The sequence below is a fragment of the Dendrobates tinctorius genome, unplaced genomic scaffold (genome assembly GCF_039654945.1).
Source record: "Dendrobates tinctorius isolate UK_male_01 unplaced genomic scaffold, ASM3965494v1 ptg000040l, whole genome shotgun sequence".
NCBI lineage: Eukaryota > Metazoa > Chordata > Amphibia > Anura > Dendrobatidae > Dendrobates > Dendrobates tinctorius.
Genome location: NW_027361708.1, coordinates 12,869,663 through 12,880,801, shown reverse-complemented (window position 1 = coordinate 12,880,801; position 11,139 = coordinate 12,869,663).

The window sequence follows — 11,139 nt, the reverse complement described above, 5'->3', positions numbered from 1 at the left end:
GTACCCCTTAAGGTGCTCAAAACCCCACTTAAGAAGATATTAACCTTTTAGGTGCTTCACAGGAACTGAATATGTGTGGAAGGAAAAAATGAATATTTAACTTTTCATCACAGAAAATTTAATTTAACATTTTTTTATTTTTTACAAGGCTAAAATAAAAAACTGGACCCCAAAATTTGTTGTGCCATTTCTACTGAGCATGCAAATACCCGAAATGTGGGAGAAAACCACTGTTTTGGCGCACTGCATGGCTCGGAAGGAAGAGAACACCATTTAACTTTTTGATTTTTGAATGCAAAATTGGCTGGACTCAACCAAGAGTGGACGTCATGTCACGTTTGGAAAGCCCCTGAAGTGCCTAAACAGTGGAAATGACCACATTTTGGGAACTATACCCTTCAACGAACTCATCTAGATGTGTGGGAAGCACCTTGAAACCCAAGGTGTTGATTGAAGATATGTAAAATAAAAAAATGTATACAAAATGTAAATTGCCTCTTTGGAGAGAAAGAGGATTTAAACTCTATAGCGCCAACTGTTGGAAGTAGCGCTCCTACAAGTCACAATCAACCCATTAACAAGTATTGCAATATGACTTAGGATAATATGTGCAAAATGGACATTTATATGAACATATAAGAATCCAAGAAACTGATGATGTGCCTACATGCTAGAAATCATACCTGTCAGCAGGTTTAGAACACTTATGGGGACTTTGATGTGATATCGTGCTCACTTCTGCTAATATAGAATGAAGTAATGCTTAGGAGAAGAACAGCTTCATTAAAGCTAATGAATATTGATTAAACCCCTCCTGAGGGAGGAAAAATTAGAAGATTTTACCAATGATCAATATGATAAGTGATAATCTATATAAGGGTGTATTTTTTCTCAATAAACTGGATTTTCTGCTCCTGACTGTGTAGTGAAATACAAGTAGTATTTCTCCATGTACACATAAATCTCTTGGATGTATAATTTGGCAACAGACAATTAAGATGATCACACAGCTTTAGTGTGACTCTAACAGTTGGCGCAACAACATGGAGCTAGGACGAGGAGTCCAGATGACTGCAACTGCACCAGACCTCTTTCCGGGACGAACCACAATTGAGGGCAAGAATTCACACACCTCCAAAAGGTAGGAAAATATATCATCTTGACTAATGACCCTCTAGTGTGTGTACGTACTGGGATAGAGATAGCCGGCTGCCATCTCCAGACAATAATTGACAGCAATTGAAGCAATTGATGAGTCCTGAGCCTTTGAATTGGTCAAATTATTTACCTTAATTGTCTGTTTTCAGTCTGTGTTGTTTAAATAAGCAATAGGTGATTCCATTTATAACATATTGCAGAGGACAGTCAAACAGGGAGAATAATCCAAAGTAACATCGGAAAGTTACTCTTGTTCCTGCCTCTGGCATTACTGCTGGTCCCAGGTGCGTTCATGCGCTGAGCTGCCCACCCGATGGTCCACTTCCAGGGTCCAGCTCCCCCCGAGCAAGCAAACAAAAATTGTTGAGTGTGGTGATTGTTAAATTTCTTTCTGCATGCATCAAGATGTTAAAACCAGTATTAGATTAAAAAAATCATCCAAGACAGTTAATGATTAGCTGAACCTTTCTCATTCTGGCTGAACCAAAGGTCAGAACCCCAGTTGCCTTGGTGATAAGCGTATTAGCTAACTTTTATTACTGCTGTTCCGCCAGAGTCAGAGTCCTGGCTGCAGCAGTAATAAAAGTGTAACTGGTTAGTGCTAAAGTATTTACCATTTCATGACAGGCCACATCGGTCAGATTATGTGCCCTCATTGCATTCAAGCATTAGAACAAAGTATCTCACAGGAAGTTTGGCATGTTACCAGTGTAGTAGAGACACCCTTCTCTAGAATTCACACAGATTATACAGCTTTTTCCAATGCATTTCTAGAATTGAAAGTGTTTAGATTAAACTTACATGCAACACTAACTGTTCCCAATCCGGAAGGTACATTATCGCAAGACATAGACCACAGGAGTAGTGATGAGTGAGCACATTCGGTAATACTCAGTACTCGGTTTTCCAAGCATTTCTGGGATTATTAGGTGGGAGATCGGGTCCCTGCCCTGCATGTTTGGCGCTCTTAAGAGCGCCAATCAACATGCATGGATTGTCTGCACGCACTGTTGGTTGTGGCATTACAGTGATTGGCTGGCCGCACAGCATCATCAGGTTTATATCAGACTTGTCGCCGCCCTGCTCGGCACAGTCAGCTCCAGAATCACCAGTGTATGGAGAGTTGCAGCAGCTATAGGCACCGAATAGGTGGGGTATACAGTTACTGCGGGTATACCATAATTGAATTCACAAATCCAGCTAAATCAACAGTCCTTCTAAGGACCATGTTAGGCATTGGGTTTCTTCCTCTACACAGGAAGAATCCTGAGCCTTGCCATCTGCGGTCTCTCATCCAGTCTCAACCACAGAGGGGGCTGCTCAGCAGAGACGCCAATCCCGGCGTCTTGCTCAGGCTAGTGCTGTCAGTTTGGTTGCTGCTGCCACCCCTGGCCCAGCTATAGCAATCTGCACTAGCCAGCAGCGAGCAGCTCTTGAGACATAGTCCTTCTTTCGGCCTACTGAGCATGCCCGTGGGACGACCTCTCATTGGTGCTCAGAGGTCACATGCTCAGGTCCTATTGCTGCTTCGATTGGACTTCTGGGAAGATCTCGGATGGCTGCAACTATAAAAGGTTTGCATGGCCGCCCGGTCATGCACTGATATAAAACTTTACTTGTGAGTGTGTGGATGTATGAATGTCTAGTGACTAACTCATTATGATCCCTTACCCTCTGGTTGTTCATGTAGTAGGGTGTTTGCGCTAACTAGCACCAGACTGTGCCATCAAGCACTAAGCAACAGGTATACTGTGTCAAATTAGCAGCGACAGCTAGTGCGGCGCCATGCGCAATTTGTGCGCTTTCCAAACCCTAGTTAGGGTGGTTAGTGGCATCTGCCAGAGCGGTCCTGCACGCAAGTAGTGCGCTAAATCTATTAGCGTAGTCCCTCCCTGGCTCCACAGTTGCAGCGCCGAGCGCTAGTATGTCTGGAGGGACTCTAACCCTGTGTCTTTGGGGCAGAGTCCTGTGACAGCACACCAGCGCTCACTTTGCTGAGGTCTGTGAGCTTAACAGGCTACGGCATCTATATTCCACGATAGTGAGATTCTGTGAAGCAACAGAGTCCGCCTCTGTACACACCAGGTGACGTTAACCCGGGTGTTAATCTACACTCACTGGCCACTTTATTAGGTACACCTGTCCAACTGTGTGTTAAGACTTAATTTCTAATCAGCCAATCACATGGCGGCAACTCAGTGTATTTAGGCATGTAGACATGGTCAAGACAATCTCCTGCAGTTCAAACCGAGCATCAGTATGGGGAAGAAAGGTGATTTGAGTGCCTTTGAACGTGGCATGATTGTTGGTGCCAGAAGGGCTGGTCTGAGTATTTCAGAAACTGCTGATCTACTGGGATTTTCACGCACAACCATCTCTAGGGTTTACAGAGAATGGTCCGAAAAAGAAAAAAAATCCAGTGAGCGGCAGTTCTGTGGCCGGAAATGCCATGTTGATGCCAGAGGTCAGAGGAGAATGGGCAGACTGGTTCGAGCTGATAGAAAGGCAACAGTGACTCAAATTGCCACCCGTTACAACCAAGGTAGGCAGAAGAGCATCTCTGAACGTACAGTGCGTCGAACTTTGAGGCAGATGGGCTACAGCAGCAGAAGACCACACCGGGTACCACTCCTCTCAGCTAAGAACAGGAAACTGAGGCTACAATTTGCACAAGCTCATCGAAATTGGACAGTAGAAGATTGGAAAAACGTTGCCTGGTCTGATGAGTCTCGATTTCTGCTGCGACATTCGGATGGTAGGGTCAGAATTTGGCGTAAACAACATGAAAGCATGGATCCATCCTGCCTTGTATCAACGGTTCAGGCTGGTGGTGGTGGTGTCATGGTGTGGGGAATTTTTTCTTGGCACTCTTTGGGCCCCTTGGTACCAATTGAGCATCGTTGCAACACCACAGCCTACCTGAGTATAGTTGCTGACCATGTCCATCCCTTTATGACCACAATGTACCCAACATCTGATGGCTACTTTCAGCAGGATAATGCGCCATGTCATAAAGCTCGAATCATCTCAGATTGGTTTCTTGAACATGACAATGAGTTTACTGTACTCAAATGGCCTCCTCAGTCACCAGATCTCAATCCAATAGAGCATCTTTGGGATGTGGTGGAACGGGAGATTCGCATCAGGGATGTGCAGCCGACAAATCTGCGCCAACTGTGTGATGCCATCATGTCAATATGGTCCAAAATCTCTGAGGAATGCTTCCAGCACCTTGTTGAATCTCTGCCACGAAGAATTGAGGCAGTTCTGAAGGCAAAAGGGGGTCCAACCCGTTACTAGCATGGTGTACCTAATAAAGTGGCCAGTGAGTGTATTATACCGCCATATAGCATCCGCTATTACCAGGCAGCAGTCAACATCTCTGCACGGTGGACCCCGGCCTGCGAATGCACCTTATTACTACCTTCATATTATTTGGTGCGCTCCACCAGCCCTAAGAGACTAATTACGGGGTATATAGTTTGCAGTGCTAGGTAGGCAGGGAGTGTATGTGGCTATAATTATATCAGTGCAAGGTATGCAGGCACTGGATATGGGTATATCGATATCAGTGCTAGTCAGGCAGGCATTGTATGTGGCATATTTCATTGCACACATCAAGAGTATCCATTCCATTACTGTCTGTTGCTGCTGCTGCCTATTACAAATATTGACCGTATATACATAGCTTCAGGTATCAGTAGCCAGGAATAATTATTTTGGCATCTTAATCCTGATTATTTTATTCAAAAGCAATCCAGAGCACACTTTTTTTCTCCATTTGCTTGTTGACACTATAGAATACAGCCAGATCCTTTTCATAGTACAGGGTGAAAATCCAGCTATTTTAAACGTGTTTGTCCATCCCAGCTATCACATCTGAGTGCGCAGAAACTTCTGCCGTTCTTGTGGCACTGTAAAAAATTTTTCTAGTGTCTTATACCATTTCTTGACACCATTTTGCTGCCAAAAAAATTATTAGCTGACAAAACAATATTTAGCTACACGGCAGATATTTTCCAAGGGGTTTTCTCCGCCACATGGATCATATATCATTGCGGTTAAAATTGTGCCATTTCAGGCCTCCATTGAAATGTTTTTGTTGTGTCTTAGAGTACTTAGTGACACAATTTTACTGGCCAAGAAAAAAAAAATACAGGCCAGATATTTGAAAGTGTGGTATCTCCATCACACGCCTCATCTATCTGTGGGCTAAAAAATGTGGTATTTCATGCCTACATTGAACTGTTTTTGTTGTGTGCTACCCTAGTTAGTGACACTATTTTGCTGTAAAAAAATAAAAATACAGGCCACATATTTTACAGTGTGGTTTCTCTGTCACACGTCTCATCTATCTGTGGGCTAAAGAATGTGGCATGTGAGGCCTCCATTCAACTGTTTTGGCTGTGTGTTACCCTATTTCTTGACACTATCTTCGTGTTGAAAAATAAAAATACAGGCCACATATTTTACAGTGTAGTATCTCCGCCAGATGCCTCATCTATCAGTGGGTTACAAATTGTGGCATTTTAGGCCCCTATTCAACTGTTTTGGCTGTGTCTTACCCTAGTTCTTGACACAATTTTCCTGTAAAAAAATAAAAATACAGGTCACATATTTTACAGTGCGGTATCTCCATCACATGCCTTATCTATCTGTGGGCTAAAAAATGTGGCATTTCATGTTTACATTGAACTGTGTTTGCTGTGTGCTACTCTAGTTAGTGACACTATTTTGCTGTAAAAAAAATAAAAATACAGGCCACATATTTTACAGTGTGGTATCTTTGTCACACGCCTCATCTATCTGTGGGCTACAAATTGTGGCATTTGAGGCCTCTATTCAATTGTTTTGGCTGTGTTACCCTAGTTCTTGACACTATTTTCCTGTGAAAATATAAAAATACAGGCCACATATTTTACAGTGTGGCATTTCAGACCTACATTGATCTGTTTTTGCTGTGTACTATGCTAGTTAGTGATACTATTTTCCTGAAAATTACAGGCCACATATTTTACAGTGTGGTATCTCTGTCACATGACTCATCTATCTGTGGGATAAAAATAGTGGCATTTCAGGCCTACATTGAATAGATTTTGCTGTGTGCTACTGTGGTATCCCTCAAAGTGGCCATTTCTATGGGATACCATATATAAAGTGTGTTTTCATATAAATGCTGTGAATTTTTATGTGGACTGTGCATTTCAAATACATTGTGAGACCTCCTGATAGGCAGCACAAAATGGGTTAATCTTCACCTCCCTGGTTTGATCAAGGGACTCAGTTGTGTTTTAATATGCAGAAGGTCCAGGAAAATCACCACAGGGCAGTCGGCCAATGACTTCAGATCTACAGTAACATAGAAGGGGAAGGAGCCAAATCCTGGGGGAGAGTTTTAAATTTGATGATGCAGATGGTGGTTGGACATTTTGAGAAGAGGAAGCCATTTTGTAGGTGAAGGAATGTTAGGCATCAAGTTCCCGCCACTGCACAGGGGGAATATCAAGCCATGTCCTCTGCGGTCTTCCATTCTTCTGCAACCGCAGAGGTTCCTGCTCAGCAGAGACATCAGTCCCAGTGTCTTTCCCAGGCGAATGCTAAGCATCTGATTGCTCCCCCAGACTCAGCTATTGTACCATGCATGAGTCAGCAGCGAGCAGACGCTCCTGGGACTAAGTCCTGCTTTTCTCCTACTGAGTATGCCCGTGGGACAACCTCTCATTGGAGGTCGGAGGTCACATGCTCGGGTCCTGTTGCTGCTCCGTTGGACCACCAGGAAGGTCGCAACTATAAAAGGTTTGCATGGCCGCCCGGCCATGCGTTATTATAGAACAGGATTATAGACTATGTGGAGTGAGTGTTGTATGCATGTATGAATGTCTCAGGTGAATGACTCATTATGAAACCCCTACCCTTGTTACGCATGTGTTGTGTAGCCTAGCCTTTTAGGGTACAGGGTGAGGAGCAAGTAGGAGGCAGAGTCAGAGACTGGCATCAACGCCAAGTGGTGGCATGGTCTGTACGCCACGATGCACTTGGTCGACAGTCCACGGTGGCCAGTGTCAATTAGTGGCATCCGCAGTTGCGACGCCGCAAGCTTAGTAGGTCTAGAGGGACTCTGACCCTGTTTCCTTGGGGCTGAGTTTTGTGACCTTATACAGTACTGAGCATTTACCTTGCCGAGCTCTGTGAGCTCCAACAGGCTCCGGCATTTATGTTCAGCGGTAGTGCGGCTCTGTGAAGCAAGAGTCTGCCCCTGTACACACCGGGTGACGATAATCCGCAGGTGTTCTTCTATTATGCCACCATATAGCGTCCGCCATTACTGAGCAGCAGTTTACCACCCCTGCACGGTAGACCCCAGGCTGCAAAAGCACCTTATTACCATCTTTTATTATTTGGTGCGTTCCGCCAGCCCTAACATTATATTAGCGCCAGGGTCTGGCTAGTAATGGCGGACGAACAGCGATTGCAGCGGTACATCCAGCAGCTGGAGGGTAGGTTGGTGGTTCTTGAGTGCAAAATCTCAGCTGTGGATGTTACCGCAATAGCTGTTTAGGCTGCTAGCACGGCTGCAGCTACTTTGTCCACTGCCACCCCTTTTCCAACATTATCCCACCTCCCGCTGCCATATAAATTTTCTGGTGATAGTAAGTCATGTAGGGGATTTCTGAGCCAGTGTGCAATACACCTTGAGCTCCTGGATGCATGTTTTCCCTCAGAGCGGGCTAAGGTGGGGTTCATAATATCCCTCCTGTATGACAGGGAGTTGGAGTGGGCCACGCCACTATGGGAGTGCGATGATCATGTGGTGCAGAGTGCTCCGCAGGTCTTTTTAGGACCTCGGGTCTCCCATGATACGGCGCTCCAACTACTGGCATCGACACAGGGCTCGTCCATGGTCAGTCATTTTGCTATCCACTTCCGGACTCTAGTGTCTGAGCTGGAGTGGACGGATAAAGCCCTCATTCCTGTATTTTAGAGGGGGCTGGCTGACCATATGGAGGACGCCCTGGCCACTAGGGAGATTCCCACCACACTGGAGGAGTTATTAGCAATATCTACTCGCATCGACCTCCGCTTTAGCGAGCGAAGGTTGGAGCGAGCCCAGTGAAGGCAGAGGTTTCGGCTGGCACCCACCTTCGCCAAACCTCTGGAACCTGCGGTCCAGGCGTTCGAGCCACATGACGCCATGGAGATGTCTCGAGCTGGATCCAAGTCCCAGACAGCTCAGGCATGCATGGTCTGTCATGTCTGCTGGCAGCCATGACATCTCACCTCCAGATGTCCTCGGCAACTGGGAGAGCATCCCGTTTGGTGACCTTGGCAGCTGGTTCACTAAATGTAGTGGTGTCTTCTTCTAAGTTGACCTTTAAGGGGACAGTTTTTATTGGCTCATCCACCCATGTGTTAGAGCTTTGCATGGATTTCAGGGCAGAGGGCAACTTCATGTCTTCTGCCTTCACCCGACAGCATGCAATTCCACTAGTTATGCTCACCAAGCCAGTGACCATACGGGTGATAAATGAGTCGACACTACCATCACAGATAACCCATCAGACCATCCCTTTTACGTTATCCATGTCTCCTTCCCATCAGGAGATCATCTCCCTGCTAGTCATTCCCGAAGGAGTTGATGAAGTCCTCTTAGGGATGCCGTGGCTATGTTATCACTCACCTCATATAGAGTGGTCCTCAGGGAGAATTCTGAGATGGAGTAAATACTGTGTTGGTAGATGCCACAGGGTGTGCGTCCAGGTTGCTACTATTGAGGTACCCACGGATCTTTCCTCTCTTCCCAAACACTATTGGTTCTATGTGGACGTATTCTCCAAGAAGGCAGTGGAGACCCTTCCGCCTCATCGCCCCTATGACTGTCCTATTGACCTCTTGCTGAGCCACCCCGGGGTCAAGTATATCCTCTCTCTCTCCCAGAGAAAGGGGCAATGTTGCAGTACATCCGAGAGAATTTGGCAAGAGGCTTTATTAGGAAGTCAGTGTCACCTGCAGGGGCGGGGTTTTTCTTCGTGCAGAAGAAGAATGGAGAACTACGTCCATGCATTGACTACAGGGGTCTTAACGCCATCACCGTTAAGAACAAGTACCCTTCGCCCCTGATATCTGAGCTTTTTGATAGGGTGCAGGGAGCAAAGGTCTTCACTAAGCTGGATCTGCGCGGTGCTTACAACCTAATTCGCATTCGTGAGGGAGACGAATGGAAGACGGCCTTTAACACCAGGGACGGGCATTATGAATCCCTGATGATGCCCTTCGGGCTCTGTAATGCTCCTGCTGTCTTCCAAGACTTTGTGAACGACATCTTCCGGGATATGCTCACCACCTAGGTTGTAGTCTATCTGGATGATATCCTCATCTACTCTCAAGATATAGACTCCCACCGGAGAGATGTTTGCAAGGTCTTCGACCTCCTACGGGCAAACTCGCTGTACGCCAAATTGAAGAAGTGTGTGTTTGAGTAGGAGTCCTTGCCTTTCCTGGGCTATATCATCTCCGCTCAGGGATTGGCCATGGATCCTGCCAAACTACAGGCGGTGATGGATTGGCAGGAGCCTCATTCCCTCAAAGCGGTGCAGTGCTTTATGGGATTTATCAACTACTACTGTAAAATTCATTCCCCACTTCTCGACTTTGGTAGCTCCCTTGGTAGCCCTCACCAAGAAGGGAGCGAATCCTAAATTGTGGTCGGAGGAGGTCTCCAAGGCCTTCCTCTCCATCAAGTCTCACTTCGCTAGCGCTCCCATTTTACATCGCCCCGATGTGGATAAACCATTTATTTTAGAGGTGGATGCCTCATCTGTCAGTGCTGGAGCAGTCCTGTTCCAAAAGGATGCTCAAGGTCGGAATCATCCTTGCTTCTTCTCTTCCAAGATCTCCTCACCGGTGGAGAGGAACTATTCCATTGGGGACAGGGAGTTGCTAGCCATGAAGTTGGCCTTTTTTGAATGGAGACACCTCCTGGAGGGGGCTCGCTATCCCTTCCAAGTCTACACTGACCACAAAAATTTAGTTTATTTACAAACCGCCCAGCGGTTAAATTTTCGCCAGGCTAGATGGTCCCTGTTTTTCTCCCAGTTCCATTTCACCCTCCATTTTCTCTCTGGGGAGAAGAACATTTGGGCCGACTCTCTCTCCCGCTCAGTAGTGTCATCAAAGAGGAGGAGGAAGAGTCTTGGTTATTTGTCCCTTCAGAGAGCCTGATAACTGTGGCCCCTGTTTCGCTAGAGTCTGTGCCCCCGAGCAAGACTTTCGTTCCACCTAATTTGTGACCGGAGGTACTCTCTTGGACTAACTTGTCCAGGGTGGGTGGAAATTTTGGGACCAAGAGGACATCTGAGCTCCTGGCGAGGACGTACTGGTGGCCGCATATTGTCCGTGATGTCAGAGATTATATTCCGGCGTGTGTCTCCTGCACCAAGAATCATTCTCCTCAGCAACGGCCTGCTGGGTTACTTTATCCTCTGCTGGTGGCAGACAGGCCCTGGGAAAATGTCAGAATGGATTTCGTAGTGGGCTTACCCAAGTCTCGCGGCTGCACCATTATCTGCGTAGTCACCCACCATTTCTCCAAAATGGTGCACCTGCTGCCTCTCCCACGGGTACCTTCTGCATGGGCCTTGGTGGCATTGTTTATAAAGCTTGTTTTCCGCTTACACGGTATGCCAGACAAAATTGTCATTGATCGGGGTCTCCAACTTGTGTCTCGGTTCTGGGGAGAGCTTTGTTGGCTACTCAGCATTGAGCTGACTCTCTCTTCAGTTACCATCCCGAGACGAATGGGTTGGTAGAGATGGCCAACAAGACCCTGATCACGTACTTGCGACATTTTGCTTTGGCCAGGCAGGATGACTGGGCGTCCTTGCTACCATGGGCAGAGTTTGCGCTGAACAACGCCGTAGCTGACTCCACCGGACAAACCCCATTTATCCTTAATTGTGGTCAGCATCTGCAGGTTCCTGTGCC